At 34.7% G+C, this 17147-nt stretch overlaps 1 protein-coding gene and 1 long non-coding RNA gene across 3 annotated transcripts in view; one reads left to right on the top strand and one right to left on the bottom strand.

Annotated features, from left to right (window-relative positions):
• The window catches only part of LOC135129166 (uncharacterized), a 301564-nt gene that overhangs the window by 276420 nt on the left and 7997 nt on the right, over positions 1 to 17147 (bottom strand). The window lies entirely within an intron of this gene.
• LOC135129175 (uncharacterized) lies at positions 7416 to 11364 on the top strand. Of its 2 annotated transcripts, none has more exons than XR_010280521.1 (3): positions 7416 to 8989; positions 9042 to 9194; positions 10896 to 11364. It is a non-coding gene; the product is annotated as an uncharacterized LOC135129175 (long non-coding RNA). The 2 variants fall into 2 exon arrangements; XR_010280522.1 differs by having other exon boundaries at positions 10657 to 11364.

The following is a 17147-nucleotide window of genomic DNA, read 5'->3' as shown; positions in this document are numbered from 1 at the left end:
CCATCACTATGATCCAGAGACAAAAGAATGGAAACATAGAGGGTCTCCTTGCCCAAAGAAATTCAAGACTTAGAAATTTGCAAAAAAGGTGTCGCATCGACTTTTTAAGACAAGGGTGGTATAATTCTTAGAAGCTGGCAAAACTGTGACGGGGTCATATTATTCTTCATTATAGACCAAATTGCGAAAAAAAGTTATCGAGAAACGTCGCGGAAAAATCTCAAAAGGTGTGCTCCTTCTGTAAGACAATGCCCCGGTCTGACTGCCTTATAAAAACTTAACGAACTACACGTTGAGTTGGTTGACCATCCCCCATATGCGGCAGATTTAGCCCCTTCTGATTATTATCTCTTTCCCATACTGAAAAAAACACTTAAAAGGAAAGAGATATTCGACAAATGAAGAGGTGATTGACACCACTAAATAAAATTTAGTTTCATGGTATGGCGGCTTCTCCCTCTATGGTAGGCCAGGAGTTTATCACTAAGTCCTCATACAATACATGTGAGTTTCTATAGTTGAAAGTGCTTGAACACCAAGTACATTCTACAAAAATGTGTACTATTTATTATAATGTAATTTCAGAAGACATGTATTGTGTATTCTGCTTTGTCCGACATCTAATAACACAAACCTAAATGAACCCTCACAACGCGAAACAAACGTAAATCTTTGAAAATAAGTCGCCGTTGGTGAAAGAATTTTCATTACAGGCCTAAAATATGAGCACGTATAAGTCACAAAGGAGTCGGTGAATTTTTTGTACGTCAAGATCAAGCCATTACGACGAAGAACAATGCGCTATTATCTTTCCCGATAACAATCTAACCGCATAGATGTTTCAATCGTTCAACATCATTTTTCTTGTTTACGTAAACGTTGTTTTCTCAGGATTAATGTATCCGTTAAATTACGGCTTGCGATTGTAATCCAATTACCAGAGTTGCCTCGTATTGACAATTACAAGTGTCAATATTATTTCTGGGCGCGCGTTGCTGTTTCGCAAATAGTCTATTCATTGCATGCGATTCGCGGACCAAGTTGATAACACAATTTACGTCGATATCATTAGTTCGAAATTAAGTAACACTTGTACAGCGGAGACGATACTAAGTTAGTGCTAGTGCACTAGGAAGCGTTGTTGGCGGACAAGTTTACCGTAAATTCAAACAATTAATTACTGAGTTGGAGCATTCAGCGGGCGCTCTGTGTATGAGCTACTGTAAGCACAACAACCTTTATTGTTTCACGGAAGTTTAACGCTGTCGATGAATTACAACTGAAGATATAAACTTTATTTCCACTAATTTAGTAAACAGCGTAGGATTAAAAGTTGTCTCGCCCTCTGATACCATGCTGGCTTAGTAGAGTTACTTTTCAGGCTTCAGTTGGCGGCGGTAAAGTTTACACAAACGACTCTGAACAATACATGGTTGTGCGTACGAGATACATAAAGCCGGTGTAAAACTCTCAAAAATAAAAGCTGAAAAATTAATACTATTATATGTGTAGATATAAATCAAAACTTAGTGGCGTAGGAAGTTAACACATAATCATCGGTTCTATTGAATTGTATGGCTCCGGAAATGAGTTAGATTCTGATTGATCTTGGGGTTTTGCTACTGGAAATATTAAATTCTCGGGGCGTATTCTTTAAGAAAATCTTTTAATGGAAGTAATCATATTAATGTTGATATTTCAAAGGCAAATACTAATCATAATGTTACCGTGTTTACAAAATTTCAGGAAAATTATATAAGCCATTCGTTACAAATAAAAGCAAAACTAGTATCGCAGAAGAAAAAACATACGCAGGATAAATTTCTGAAACATCATTTATACATATATTTTTTTTGAGGACAAAGTTGTCAGCAAATTCATAAATTCATGAGTTTCTTACTGAAATTTCTAACAATGCTTCGATGTTTGACTAGATGAATAATTTGAACAATTAATCATACTTAGATTCCACCATCTGTGAAGAAGCTAGGAAAGAAAACAGAAACATATACAGGGTGATTATTATAATAACGGGACCCTGACCAATTTTCAATGCAATACAACATACATCTATCAGTTATTGTTAGATTCCAAAATAAACACAACGTAGGTACTCTCCTTACTAGTTGTCACTGTTTCTGAAAGACGTCAATCAAAATTTCACAAATAAAATATTAAAAAAACACCAACATATTAATTCAAAGAAATATAACAAATAAATTGAACAATTAAATAAATTTAACTAGCGCAACTACTGTTCAAAATACCTTCTTTCCTGCGGAACATACATTTCGATGCTATTTAAGCAAAACAACCGGACGCGGGCAAGTGTTTCAGGAGTTATTGCAGCACATACATTTCTAATTCTGGTTTTTAAACCTTCATAATTACGACGAGGTCTTAGGTAAACTTGTTCTTTTATAACCCCCCAGAGGAAGAAATCTAAAGGTATTAAGTCGGGACTACAAGGAGGCCATGCATTCACACTGCCTCTGCCAATCCACTTATTTGCAAACATCTCATCAAGATAGTTCCTAACAACTCTGTGATAATGAGGTGATGCCCCGTCCTATTGAAACCACAGCTCTTGTCGGAGGTTGAGAGAAACATTTTCTAATAACCCCGAAAAATCATTTTCCAAAAATTGTCGATACCTGTGTCCTGTTAAGTTGCCTTCGAAGAACTATGGGCCAATTACGTAATCTGCAATAATACCAGCCCACACATTTATGGAATAAACATTTTGAAAATGAGCTGTTCTGATCCAGTGTGGGTTATTTTGGGAGTAATAGTGACAGTTGTGAGGATTAACAACCCCGTTAATGCCAAATCTTGCTTCATCGCTGAACAAAACTTTAAATAAAAAATTGTTGTCCAACTCGAGTTGATGTTGCATAAAATTGCAAAATTGTATTCTTCTGAGAAAGTCTTCTTCTTTTAGATCTTGTACTAATGTCACATGGTAAGGGTGAAACTTATTCCCTCCTAAAATTTTAAAACGAAAGATTGACATATTGCTACCTGTCGTGCTATTATAAATCTTTGGCTCATAAGCTACGGCCAATTCCGTCTTAACATTTTTTCTAAATATCTCAAGATTTGGTCGGATGGATGTCGCCTATCGGGATATCTTCTTTCGTAGACATTTGCTGCTGCAACGGCAATTTTTCCGCATTCTCCAAAAATCAAGATCATATCAAACTTTTCATCGTTCGTGTATTTAACCCTCATCTTATCGCAAAGTCTAAAAACTTACCTGAGCTCAAAATTAACAAACAGAATTATTGCAAAAGTCAAAATTAACTACTAGGTAACTATGGTTGTACATTTTAGAAAAATAAAACAAAGTGAGTTACATATGAGATCTGTATTTTGTGTTGCATTGAAATTTGGTCAGGGTTCCGTTACTATAATACCCACCCTGTATATTAAAAAAACCGTTGATTAAATGTGTGAAGGTACCCTTCATCTTCTACAGATCTGTAATCACAAAAACTCCATCATTTCATAGGAAAACACTTCATTATCTCACATACTATCACACTGATTAAAATATAATGACTCAAACAGTAATTATTATTCGTATTTGATCTTCATTAATTAAATACACATATATCTTGTTAATAGCAGATCGTGTTCCCAATTCAGATCTCTGAACTCTCCTTCCAGCGAATTTTCGTACTTCCTGTTTAACCTATACCACTGACTAAAATTGTTCTAGGGTTATTTAGACAGAACTTCCCTCCACATTGACGTACAGTCCCACAACACGAGCTTCTTGTGAAATTTTATTTATCTTATGATAACCTGCAGAAGTTAAAAAAATGTCGACGAGGATGGCATTCAAACCCACTCAGCCACGATGTACTTGTTCCATCAATAAGCCAAATCAGTTACGTGCAAACACGTGGTAAATTTTCCACAAAGATTTTTATTAAGTAATTGTGGTAAAACATCAGCGGATTCATGAACTACAAGTACAGGAAATTTTATGCACTGGCTTTTTCCTATGGGTTAGAGCATAATCTTTTACTAGGATGAAGTAAGTGTCTTCCAATGCAAGTGGACAAAGTGGACATTATATGATTGTGAGAGTCGACAGTTTAGGTATACAAAACGCTTCCAAGACCAGCCTACGCCACGAGCGTTGTGTATCTGCTCCAAGTCCGACAAAAAGGATTAAGGGACATTACAACTTGGAAGCGCTAATGCAGATATGACAAATCTGGTAATTAGGTGTATTTATCATAGTTTTTGCGGTCACGTCATTGCTTTGTAGACGACATGAATGATGTAATTTTAATCATTCTAATTAAATGCATTCATGCTAATATCTTGCCAATATTAAAAACATGATACTCACTTTGTACGATAACTCGTATCATAGAAAGTATGAACAGAATATGCATATTTTATTATAACAATTTTATAATACATACTTACAAAAATGTGATTTCTATTCAGAAAAAAAAATAGTGTCAAGACCAAATATGAATTATGAAGCCATGAAATTATACAAAAATAAACAGAAAAACAAATCCATAAATTAAATACATGCTAGCGAGATAAACTAAAACGGGAAAAGTTCATAAAATGAAAGTAGTTGTTTTGATAAACAAATAAGCTCATACTGAGCCAGACGAGTTGGATATTTAGGGGATTTATCAGATAATAACATTGGGGAAGATACAGAAACTTTACTGTAATAAGTCCAGGATTAGTAGTCGTATAAATTTATTAGAAAGAAAGAAAGAAAGAAAGAAAGAAAGAATAGACAAAAAGAAAGTAATTACAAAAAGATTTAGCTCCGTTAGTATTGGGAGGAGTACTCTATCGGCACTTATAACACTGTCTGAACTTTATTTATAGACGATATACAATCTGCAATCATAAGGAGTTCGAACTACGCAGAATGCTTTTAGGAAAAACTGTCACCAAAAAAAGATGATGTCGTTCGTGTCAGTAAACAAATTCGTACATATATTTACCAACCCTAAGAGAGACGGATACAAAAGAAAATTTAAGCCATTGAGTAAAATATTTGGAACGGAAAAAATGGATATTTATAGACAGAATGTTAAACTTGCGAATGTATGAATTCTGAAGTGTCTCCTAGCAGTTAAGTCAAGAGGCGTATAGATCCAAATCCGCAATCTTATGAACTTATGAACAAATCCACTGATAATCGAAAATCAGAACGTTATTAAAAAAAGATGCATCATTGCAGCATGAGTCGAAAAAACTGATATTCTCTAATTTCACGGAAATGGGCTCCCATAAAGCTCCAGCCTCTTCCACTCGTTTCATATTCTGTTTCCGATTGAAAGGCTCATCATTGTTTTAAACTTTTCAAACACTGGGATCGATGCGGATTGAATAATTTTGATGAACAAATCCGGATCTTTTGCTTGTTATTTACGAGGTAGCAATTTAAAATATTCATTAGCCGGCTTTCAGCACGTTTACGTACTATTTTACGATGTTACAAGAGACTGTGCCTACAAGCTCACACCTTCCGTCCTTTGTGTGGTGTGAATACGTTAATTAGTCACACACACATACACACGTTTACATTATACTTCACACAGTAAGGTTTGTTTAGCAAACATATTTTATCTTTGATCTATTGTGATGTGACATCCAACATCTTAATATGATTTAGTTGAGCGCCACCGTACAATAATAAAGCACGGCATTATATTCGCCACACAAGATTGATCGCCCCTTGATTCTATTAAAATTTTGAGTTTGAGCAAAATAACCAAAATGATTAAGGTGTGTGTCAACCGAACGACAAGTTAATCGATTTTCGAACAATTAAAAATCTTTTAATAACACCTGTCTAATTTCGTATAGCGCACCTTCCTTCCTCCTTCTGCGGGAAAAGGCCTGGAGCAAAGACTCCAAAATTAATATACATAATATTAACACACAAATTTGTATTATACCTTGTTAGATGGGTTGAAGTTGTTTATTAAAAGATATTTAAAAACGAAGCCCTAGTGAACAATTCTTTATTAGTCCACAATCTGCTCGCGAACCAATTTTCAATGTACAAAAACAACTTGTGAAGAAAAATATTATTATATCTAATAAACAGGTAGATCATGAAATGTACACAGAAATGTTTCTTGTGGAACACGTTCTTCACAACAGTTCACTTAATTTGTCAGTATTTAAAAGAACAATTCGCCAGTTAGCTTCTTTGTAATTTTTGTAATTATCACCTTCCCCTTAGTGGATTTTGACAGAATTACTCATTTGAAATTCTTCAAGATAGTCTTGTGTCCATTTAAATTCACGACTTCGATCACAAAAACTGATGAGGTTGGCTTCCATTCTAGACAACGTAATTAATCTTTGTTTACTGCATTTCCAAGATACGTCTCTACCAATTTTCACAACGTATCCAGTAAATACCTTTAAATCTTTAACCGCACTCCGACTGGCGTCTGTGTTTATGGCTACTTTACCACTGTTGTTATGGTAAAGTAGTCCACATCTTTGGTTCCTTCAGAGAACAATATACTCTTTTTAATGCTCTTGAATGCATCTGATGTGATTGGAGTTGAATGGCTGGCGCTAGATACAGGATTTCTTGTACTTACTTTCCCCTACATAAAATAGAATTCTCATAATATTACAAATCTTGATCTACATAGCCCTTTTACATGTCTTTAATCTTGAATAAAATACATGTAGATTTAACGTGGTACCGAAATTAGGAATTCTATGTTATTTTCGTAGTCCACCTATGCATACAAAGTTTCGTTTTTAGTTAACTTATAGCAATTCATGAAGGTATTTTAAGGAATCTGATCTTTTAGAAATACCCAAATTGACCAATTTCCAGTAAATTAATCTTCAGTTCAAAACCGTAAACGTAATTAATTTACTGCTGATCAATGTCGTCTTGGTTTTGTCTAAAATAGTTCGGTTATTTCGTTATAAAGTAAAGTGTAATTCTTCGTTTTTACTTGCCGAACGTAAGCTAAGGAAGTATTGTTATTAAGGTCCATCCAGCTAATGGCTACTTACGTTTCAGTCCCCCCTACATTACATAGCAACAATAAATTTTATTCATGCTGAATATAACACAAGTTTTTGCTAAGGTCAGTAATTATCATTAGTGCATATATAAACATGTTATTGATGTTTCGATGACTAACTTTAATAGTTTTTTTCCGGAAAAAACCTGTTTACTACCTCGGAAATCGTATAAACAAAAACATTATTGATGGTATATTAATACCTAAATCATTTGTCTTTACAAAACTCCGGTCTATATTTGGTAATGTTGGATATAGATCGAATTTATCTAACTTGGTGATGGATTTATATGTCTGGATAGTCTCTAATATCTGTGGATATATAAAGTAGTTGTAATTTGATTTCTGAAAATAGTGGTTTGCCACACGATTTTTAACCAAAAGGTCGAATCCGATTCAGGGCCAGCTGGTGGCAATTGGTGCCGGCTATTGTTACGCTCAGGGGCCGAGGGTTGATTAGGTTTGGCCTGAATCAGGGGAAAACGATACGTAACTTAATCTCTAATTGGGCGCCAAGGTCCTCCGGCAAAACGGTGGTGGGAAGTGCTTGGACCTAAAGCACTTCTCGAGCCGACCTGAACTATCGGGTAAAAAAAGAAATGTGGGTGTGAGTTGTATATTGAGAAAAAGGAAAAAAAAAAATAATCAATTAATTATAATTAAGTAAATAGTAAACGCCAGCACAGCAGCGTCTGACAAGGTGAAATTTAAATTAAGTACTTGCAATCTTATTCCGACTCGCCGCCACTGTAATCGGTACGACTACCATTACTACGCTTCCACCATAGGCCGTTTGATCAAACTCCGCAGGCGCAATTCGCGTAAGTCCTAGACGAATACGTACGCACCCGATTACATTACAGAGCGGACAACAAAAAAAAGAAACTTGCTTAACTAAATTATCAATAGAATTACTGCCACGATGTCAACTACATCAACTGCGTGATACGCTCTGACCTTGTTCCTTATCGGCGAAGTCTGACGACAGTCTCGAAGTGGCAAATGCAAATCCAGGCTGCTCCGGGGGGTGCAAAGTGTCGAACGGACAGCGATCTCCAATTCACGGCGTCGAAGAACCAGGGGGGTCAACAGGGACCAGATTCGCAGGCGAAAATCACGTAGTGATAAGCAATACAGCAGTCAGAAGATAAGACAAAAGAAAAAGGAAAAAAAGGGTCCTGCAAGGAGGAAAAAAAACAGTTGTAGCGTAATGAAATCGAAATAGTCTGGTCTTACTCTGGTGGCAGGCGACCCTAATGTGTTTGGCACGCAGCTAGGCCCCAAAATCCGGAACAAATCCGAAGACTGGCCGGAACCTTCACAAATGTCCCTCAGGACGTCGTTCCTGGACCGAGTCTAACTGGGCGGTGCTTGCCCGGACAATCCCATCCACTGGCGAGCGCAAATTGCTCAAAATTCCTGGACAGCACCAGCACTCCCGCACGTGGCAAAAATTTTCCAACCAAAGAGACTAATGGCGACTCAAAAACGGATGTTAAAAAACCCTATCACGGCTTCTCGAAGGTTTTTCCTTGAAGGGGGAGAAAGGCGGGAAATTTCCGCCATAAAGGCTATGATGAAAAAGGGCTAACTATTTCAAATTTGACACATAGTTCAACTTCCGCTGCTTTGCTCCTGCGTACAACCTCTGTCAAGTTTTTGACATTCGGTTAACCTCCTAATCCAAGTATCAACAGCAATACACGCGCCAAAATAACGCAAATCGAATTTCAAAACGATAGGAGTAGCAAGGCAAAGAGGGAGAAAAGCCACCCCCAACATCGGGTGAGTCGTATTTACAATGCAAACAGAAATGGCCTTCGAGCTCTTCGTAGGCCAACAACCCTTGCCCGTCAACTACGCTTCCCTCCTACAGGATAAAGTTCAGGGCTTAATTTAAGGAACTCAGGACCCGCTCACATAAAATCTTATCACCTCTCGTAAGTGCTCCAATCTAAGTTAATAAAATAAAGCTTAAATTAAAAATTCTAGTAGGGCAGAGCGTTCCGAAACCAGCTATGTATTACTGGTTGCCTTCTTACAGGCGCGCTTTACCGTACATGAAGAGGCGAAGGAGAGAAGAAATGTGGCTTATCACGGAATTCAAAACTCAACCGTGACAGGTTCAACGGCTGTGATGTTCATGTAAGTGTTATCTATGTTGGAAAGATATTGTCAATAGAGTTTTTATCACTACATGAAAAATTAACAACTGAAAATAGATTGAATTTAGTGATAGAATCACATAGTTTAACTTTAAGACTATCATCAAAGTTAAATATTACACTTTCACATTCAATTTCATTGAATGAAAAAAACTCATATTCAGGGATTCATGATCCTCTCTACATTGTTTAAGTCGGAGGTAATGACAAAAGATGAATAAAGATCTGGATACTTTGAATTTAACTTTTCCACTTTGTCGATGTTTCACAATTCTTAAGATGATCCTGCACGGTATTCAAGGTTGAAAATGGATCTAGACAATACGTATGAACGTATCCTTTCTTTGGAACTGCCTTTAACAGACTCTTTTCGGATTTTCAACATCCGATGACAATGTTCTTTTTACTTTGTCGACGTTTCTTATCTCGAATAGTTTTGCCATCTATGACGCTGACAAGATTTTTTATAAAATTTAAGAACAAATTTTCTGTTATTTTTCTCCTGCCATTTGATTTCCAAATTTGTATTTCGCGGAGTTTTAATTTTACTAGGAACCTTGATTTCTTGCATCGAAGCTCATTTCTTTACATCAAATGATTGCGGCTTTCTTTTTGTTGAGGTTAGTCTCATGAGTTTCTGCTTCATGTGCATCTCTAGTAATTTGATTTTGTCTCTTAGCTCTTTGAGAAGTTCATCTTTTTCCTCAATAATATATCCGAATAATTTTGGAGTCACAGTTTCACTAATTATGCTCTTTTCGCGGTGTCAAAATTTGATATCTTCTAAAATGTCACTTACTACACAATAATTTATGGATTTATCGTCCTACAGCTGCATTGATTGATAGGTATCCCGTTTCTGTCTGTGTCAAACTGACTGTCTGTCTGTCTGTCTGTCTGTCTGAATTGATTGATAGGTATAGCTACCCCGTTTCCGTCTGTCTGTCTGTCTGTCTGTCTGTGCACCGTCCATGTCGATTTTAATTAGGTATATAATTTCCGAAACTAATGCACTGATTGTTGTCAAATTTTACATTTAAATTACGAATATCGTGTGAAACGTAAAATGCTGATCAAAATTTGTCCGATCATCCCTACCCACACTATAATGACGTCACCTTAGTAAACATCATTTCAATTTTATACAATAATATATTCCCGTGCTGTTTATTACAATAAACTTTTATTGTTTAAACCTTCTTCTTCCTCTTTACTTACATAAAGCTGAGTCATAGGCCTGCGGAGAGGCGCTCTGTGGTTTTTCCATTTTTTTTTATTGATCAAATCAACAACGGTACATCCCATTTTTTAATTATTAGTATTATAGTGCGCGTATCGAAACTGACACGGCTCGTCCTTGCTGAAATGTTGATTGAATGTGAAAACTCACTACAAACACAGGCATAGCCTTGCGCTTTATCAATTCATTCATATTTTTGCAGAATTGTTAATTCGTTTCCTATCATGAATGGACAAGTGCACTCCACCCCAGATCAAATACCCTATGATTGTCTTAAATTATTATATAATTCTGGCACCCAATTACGTAGGTCGTCTCTTAGAACATACAAATTATCTTGTGATGGGTTGTCTATAATCTCGTGGGTTGATAACGTAAACTGTGCTTTATTTTCATTTTCGCGAATACGTTTGGCTAATTCGCTTATATTGTTCTACGAAGATCATAAGAAATTCATCAGCCTAGAAGTGGAATGGGTGTATGAAGCCCCTCATAAACTCGCAAAATATGAAGATGTGCAGAAAATCCTCATTATTTTGAAGAAACGCCTTTACATCCACAAAAAATTGGAATCTGGTGTGCCACTTTCTTCGAGGAGTCTGTTACACCTACCAGATCTGCGAGATATCAAAACATGCTGCAGGAATTTATTGACCAGTTTGATCCTGAAGAATTGCAAAATTCAGCATGACGATGCAACAGCTCATACAGGCCATATCTACCCACCTCAACCATCAGATTTGGCACTTTTAGATTTCTTCTTGTTTCAGACTTTGTAAAACACTATTTTCAGCAATCAGTGGATACAATTAAAGGCCTAACTGTGAAAATTATAAAAGAGTGTGAAAATGTTACACCCGACATTCAATTAAATATGTTACTTATCATAAATAAATGATTTTAAATCCAACGAGGGTTTAATTTTAGTTGGCATAACATAACCTAGTTTTCTAAGTTCAACCACAAACAACCCATATTCAGGTTATGTTGTGAAATTGCTAATTCATCACTACAATGCACACTTTTAAGAACAAAGTGAATTACGTGCTAAACTCATTAAAATAAAATTTTATAATTTTTTAAAATTAAAAACTGTGTCAAGTTACGACCTACTTTTCGGTCTAATTCATTCTGTCAACAAATGCGTGGGTAACTAAATCACACTCATAACTAAAATCATCTGGGATAATTATTATTAGTTAATAAAACAATATAATTGTAATTATTTTAATAAATGAATTTTATCTTTTATCTAACTTGGCACATAGCTACATCCTCTTTCAGTATCCTCAATCGACCTTTATTTTCCATCCACGTTTACTTCACTCTCTATTTAGCATTTTTCAAGCCATAATTTTTGTTTGCTTTTAAGCAGAAGCAGTCCGAACCGAAGCACCATCTGTTTGTTCGTGTTGTTCTCTTCTACATTTTTCCCTAGCATCTTGAAATGAATACTTGATAAACTGTCATTGATAACCCAAATTTTTCTAAGTGACTTATTATTTAAATTATTGCCATATTGTGGTCGTCTGTCTGTTATGTTTTCATTTTCTCCTCGATAAAAAAGATAACCGCATACAAAACACTTCCAACTTCTCTTAAATTTTGTAGCAACTCGTAACACAAACATTACGTACAGTTTTGTGCAATAAATTGGCAAACCCAACAACCGTTTTAAAGGGCACTTTATCAACTAAAACCAGCGGATTTTTATTGCTTAGCAACACATTTATTGATTCATTCATAAAAATGATTTAAGTACACGCAGATTTAAAAAAAAGTGGCTTGGTAAACCCCAATACACAGACTTGGATAGGAGTAAACGTGCACACAGGGAAAAATAACAAAACTCATTGAATAAATATTTATTTTTTCGTTTCTGCGACACAAAAGCATATTTGCGAATGTTGCGTGCAGCACATATTTCTACAGTTTTGATGTCAAACAATTCATGTAACATTTGTGCTTTATGAAGGCAATAAATTATTGAATATTAAAAATATTAATGTTGACTGCAGCTACTGTTTGATATAACTCACGTTATGTTAGCACAACAAAACGTATTGTGCTCGCAACATTTCATACAAAAATACAACACAACCCTAAAACATGTCACCTTTGTCCAGATTTTAATTATGACAAGGTAGAAAAGCCAACAACTGTCAAACGCAAATCTAATCACAGCTCGTGGTTTTTAAATTTTTTCGGCATTATTCTACAAAGAAAGAAATTAATTTTAGGTACTGCTTTCCCTATTGGTTTTAACAAAAGTCATGTACCAAAAAAAAAATAAGTACAAATAAATGACTGAAAAGTTTTCAATAAACAAACATGCCACCTTTATTGATTCTGAACATGGTAAACTACGTGCTAGTTGCACTAAAAGTTTCATCCACAAATGTGTATTATTATATGAATCTAATCACAAAGTTAGTCAGTAGTCGGGTTCTATTGTTAGGTGCGTGGTAATTATTGTACTTCCATATTTTCAATACATTTGATTGCTCACTCCTTGAAAGTGACAGAAATCCATAAATCATACTCTAATGGTGAACTAAAAAAACGCAAATCTAGATTTATCACAAATAAAAAACCTGATAATACTAGAGATAACATCATCTACTAATTTGAAACAATCAAGAAAAATAAAAAGAGAAGAAATACCTTACCAACAGCGAAAAAAAACTTTTCCCCTGGCTACAATTACAACGTATTAGCAGTAGCAAAGATAAAGCTCAATCTGCTTCCATTTTCATGTTGATCATTCGTGAGTTTACTTTCACATAAAAATATGAATATTTCTTTGCTCCATTTGTAGACTTAGCGTACGCAACTTGTATCTGACTAATTATTTATTCAGCATTCTTTAACCTTGACTTTATCAGAAAACACAGTTATCATCATATAGATCTATTTACGAATAAATTATCCCTGTTTACTTTGCTTACAATCGTCGAGAAGGTTGTTACCGTTGGTGTTTTATGAGGATCAACGAATACCGAAGGGCTTGGTGGATAATAAAAGAGTATACCTACATGTTGCTATAATGTTATGTTAATTAAAAACCCATTACACCCTGGTTACTCCCTTTAAAAACTGAATTATTAAATGCAATAAAAACTTCCAAGCTAAGCTCTCCGCTTCATTTTATTGTAATTAAAAGTCTGAAGAGTTTTCCTTAACTACCTGGAATCCAAAATTAATTTAACCTCGTCTTACCCTTAATTTAATAGTAGTATGCAGTGAGGCTCTGTATAAAACTGTACTTCAGTCTGTGGTTAAATCGAGCAGAAACTTCATCGCCGCGCAAGATTTAAGCTCATTATGATCATGCCAGAAACTGAAATGGGGCTTTTATCGATCAACGTAATTATCGAACAGTGTTAACATCCGTCACAGGTTTTTACGTAAAAGAAGCATGTTCCAAAGAATATAATTCAAACGCTAAGTATGCTCATATAAAGTTTTCTCGCCGCGAGGGCGAAAAACTTTCCAAAGCAATAAATTTTGGACGAAATCAATAACAAGGAGGCCCTCTGCTGTCTTTTACCGCAAATATTATGATACGTTCGTAATCAACTCTAGGGGAAAATATACATAAAAAGCAAACTTGCAAAAATTATTCGACTCGGGGAAAATCGAACTGCGTGGTGTTGTGCAGTGAATAATGAACGAAATACCAACTTTCAGACTTCCCTATTTTTATTATTGATAAAGACTCTACTGTTAATTGGATTTACTACACAATAACCATTTTGCTTTTATATAACAGACGGCTGGCCATGTCGATATCTATCAAATTTTCATCGCGATATTTTCGGAACGATTTTTATCACAGAGAGTTAAACGGCAACCTCAATGGGTTAGCGCAGTTTTACGATCGTTGCTTTACAAAAACTACATAGAAATTTAACTTTAATTAAAGCTTCGTTGTGTTAATATGTAATAAATGCGACCTCAAACCAAACATAATATAGAATAATTATGCTAGCATGCCTATCCTTACAGTACACAATTGTTTGCAAAGAACATAACAGTACCCAAGCCCCACAAAATACAAGCAAGTATAAAACCTCTCAATTTTGCTTTCCATGTTTCGTATAGAAATAACTGCTCATATATTGTATATTGTGTAAATTAGCGAAGACCCTTTTTGCGTACATATTTAAATTTACGAAAATTTGAAAACAAAGCCCTGCTTGGATTTATACATTTTATGTTTGAAGACAAAAAATGGAATTTACTCCACCACGCAGTAATGGAAGTGTAATGATAATGTAAGGTTATTGCTATCAACAATCTGAATTTTATAAAATAACATATTCCTGGACTTGTGGTTTATGAACCCGAGGTGAGTTTTCAGACAAGTATCCAAATTTTCCAAAAAAATGTTTTTAATTAATAAAGGTTATCACAAAAAAATAAAATTTTATAAGTTCTAATGAAGCGGGATTTGTTGGACTGCACTTTAGGAGCGAGGGAAGTTCCGTCTAAATAAACTTTGACTAGCTCTTACAGCAATTGCTTGAAATATTTAAATTTATTTTTACTTTTTTATTTAACTGCTTAAACGTTATTAGTGATTAGACTGTGAATAACTTCACTATGTTGTCTACACAAAATGGTAAATTATTATTACTCTTTGTTGTCAGAGGTGTTACTTTTAAAACAAAATCTCATACTACGTTTATATTATACTAAGTATGAAAATGCGGCATTTAGCAAAGTTAGCCAAGAACGAAAATTGAATTCATTACAACCGAAAGCGTGCTGTTAAGTTATAATATAAAACTGAAATCTTCACAGAGGGCATTACGAGCGACTCAGTAGTAATCATGGAATTCATAAACCACGAGTACAGGAGTCTATTATTTTATAAAATTCAAATAACTTTTACGACGCAAAATGAAGAAATGTCAGCAAATGGTTGGTGGGGATATTCTTCCGTCACGTATAAAATTTGACAACAATCGGTCAGTAGTTTCGTAGATTATCGGTCTAATGAAAAACGACACAAACAACCGCAAGACGACAGACTGGCGGCAATACTCTAGGGGCCATACAATGTCGAGAAAACAAGTAAAAAACTTATTCACAGGATGGGCCCTATTACAATAGCTTCTGCTTGGGAAATAAAAAAAAATATATATTTTCTGAGTAAACTAATAAGGAAATATTATAATAGGGTCTACTCGACGAATGTCTATTTTCATGTTTTGTGGACGTGTCATAACTCCAAGGGTACGAAACAGTAGTTTTTCCGTTTCCGTCTGTCACCATCTGTCACATTTTGACGTCTGTGTCAATATTTATAACAGACAATCTCCGGAACTTCCGGATCGATTGTTGTCGAATTTTATGTGTGTTAGGAATATCCTGTACATTATAAGCCGAGAAATAATTTCAAAACGTCACACCAACATTTTGCTTATCAAATACTACTTAAATTTTATAAAACAACATACTCCTCTGCTTGTGGTTTATGAATAAGCCTTGACTGTTAATCACAATTACTTTACAAAGACATTTGTGCCAACTTTGCCAGGTGTTTCACGTAACCGATATCTCACGCACGTATGAGATAAGGAGGTCGTGGCCGGCTGATTTAAGGCATTCCTTTTGAGCAAATAACTTTGGACCAATTTTCTTATAATGTGAAACTTACATTTGTGACTTTATAATTAAACACAATAAAAGAAAGACATAATAATGTATTCATCAAATTAGTTACGAATCAATCATGACAGCTGTTTGGTTTATGTTAAATCATAGAATTAGATTCGTTAAACAAAACACTCACTGCGCTCCTTTTTCGTTCTGAGTTATACACAAAGTTTTATATACCACCAAATATGTATACAATAAATTTCACTCAAAGAACTAGCATCAGTTCACCAATAAATGTGTCTACAAAGTTTCTACGTCGTTTGTTTAATAACATTACCAAACATTACAGAATATTACCTTCCATGGGAAGTTTTAATTCTTTCAAAGTCAACCAATTATTATTTTTTAATAAAGCTAGACACTTTTTTAACCAAATCTTTATATTTTATTAATCATATTTAGACTTGATCTAAATATATATAAATTTACAATACTTATTCGTAGTAAATTATATGATGTGTACATATATTTCTGTCACATACCTCTTTACTTAAAATATTGATGTATGACAAAAAAGAATTCATGACGGTATTACCTCACCGTTGTATTTGAAACTTACAAATAAAATGCACTCATAAATCAACTTTTTCGACATTATCTTAGAGAGGAAAAACGGTGATTCGTCATTCTATGAAGAGATTTTCTTTGCATAAATACATAGTCCTTTTACGCAACGTTTGAATTTAAAATAGTTGGGGCAAATTAACATTAATGATCTTAAATACTTCCCCCAACGACAAAAATTTGAGTTATCACAATCTCGTAGTTAAATACGTTTTTCGGTTCATTGTATTATGCCACGTTTCAGCAAAATACTAACCTATTTCAGAATTATTGAATTACCAATTTTGTGACCACATAATACTTTTTACTTAGATCTAAAAACTGACTTTTGTTTAATAATTTCTTGTATGACGTAATCAAATTTGTAATGGGGTTAAATATATCTTTCAATGTGAGATTGTGTTCCGCTGTTTGTACGTTTTATTTCAAAAAAATTAAAGCTAATGACTGAAATACAGGGTT

Source organism: Zophobas morio, unplaced genomic scaffold, assembly GCF_036711695.1.
Source record: "Zophobas morio isolate AGI-343-1 ecotype UQ-CSIRO unplaced genomic scaffold, CSIRO_AGI_Zmor_V1 ptg000002l, whole genome shotgun sequence".
Taxonomy (NCBI): Eukaryota; Metazoa; Arthropoda; class Insecta; order Coleoptera; family Tenebrionidae; genus Zophobas; species Zophobas morio.
Note: the sequence above shows the minus strand (reverse complement) of the source record. Positions and strands in the feature narration are given on the sequence as shown.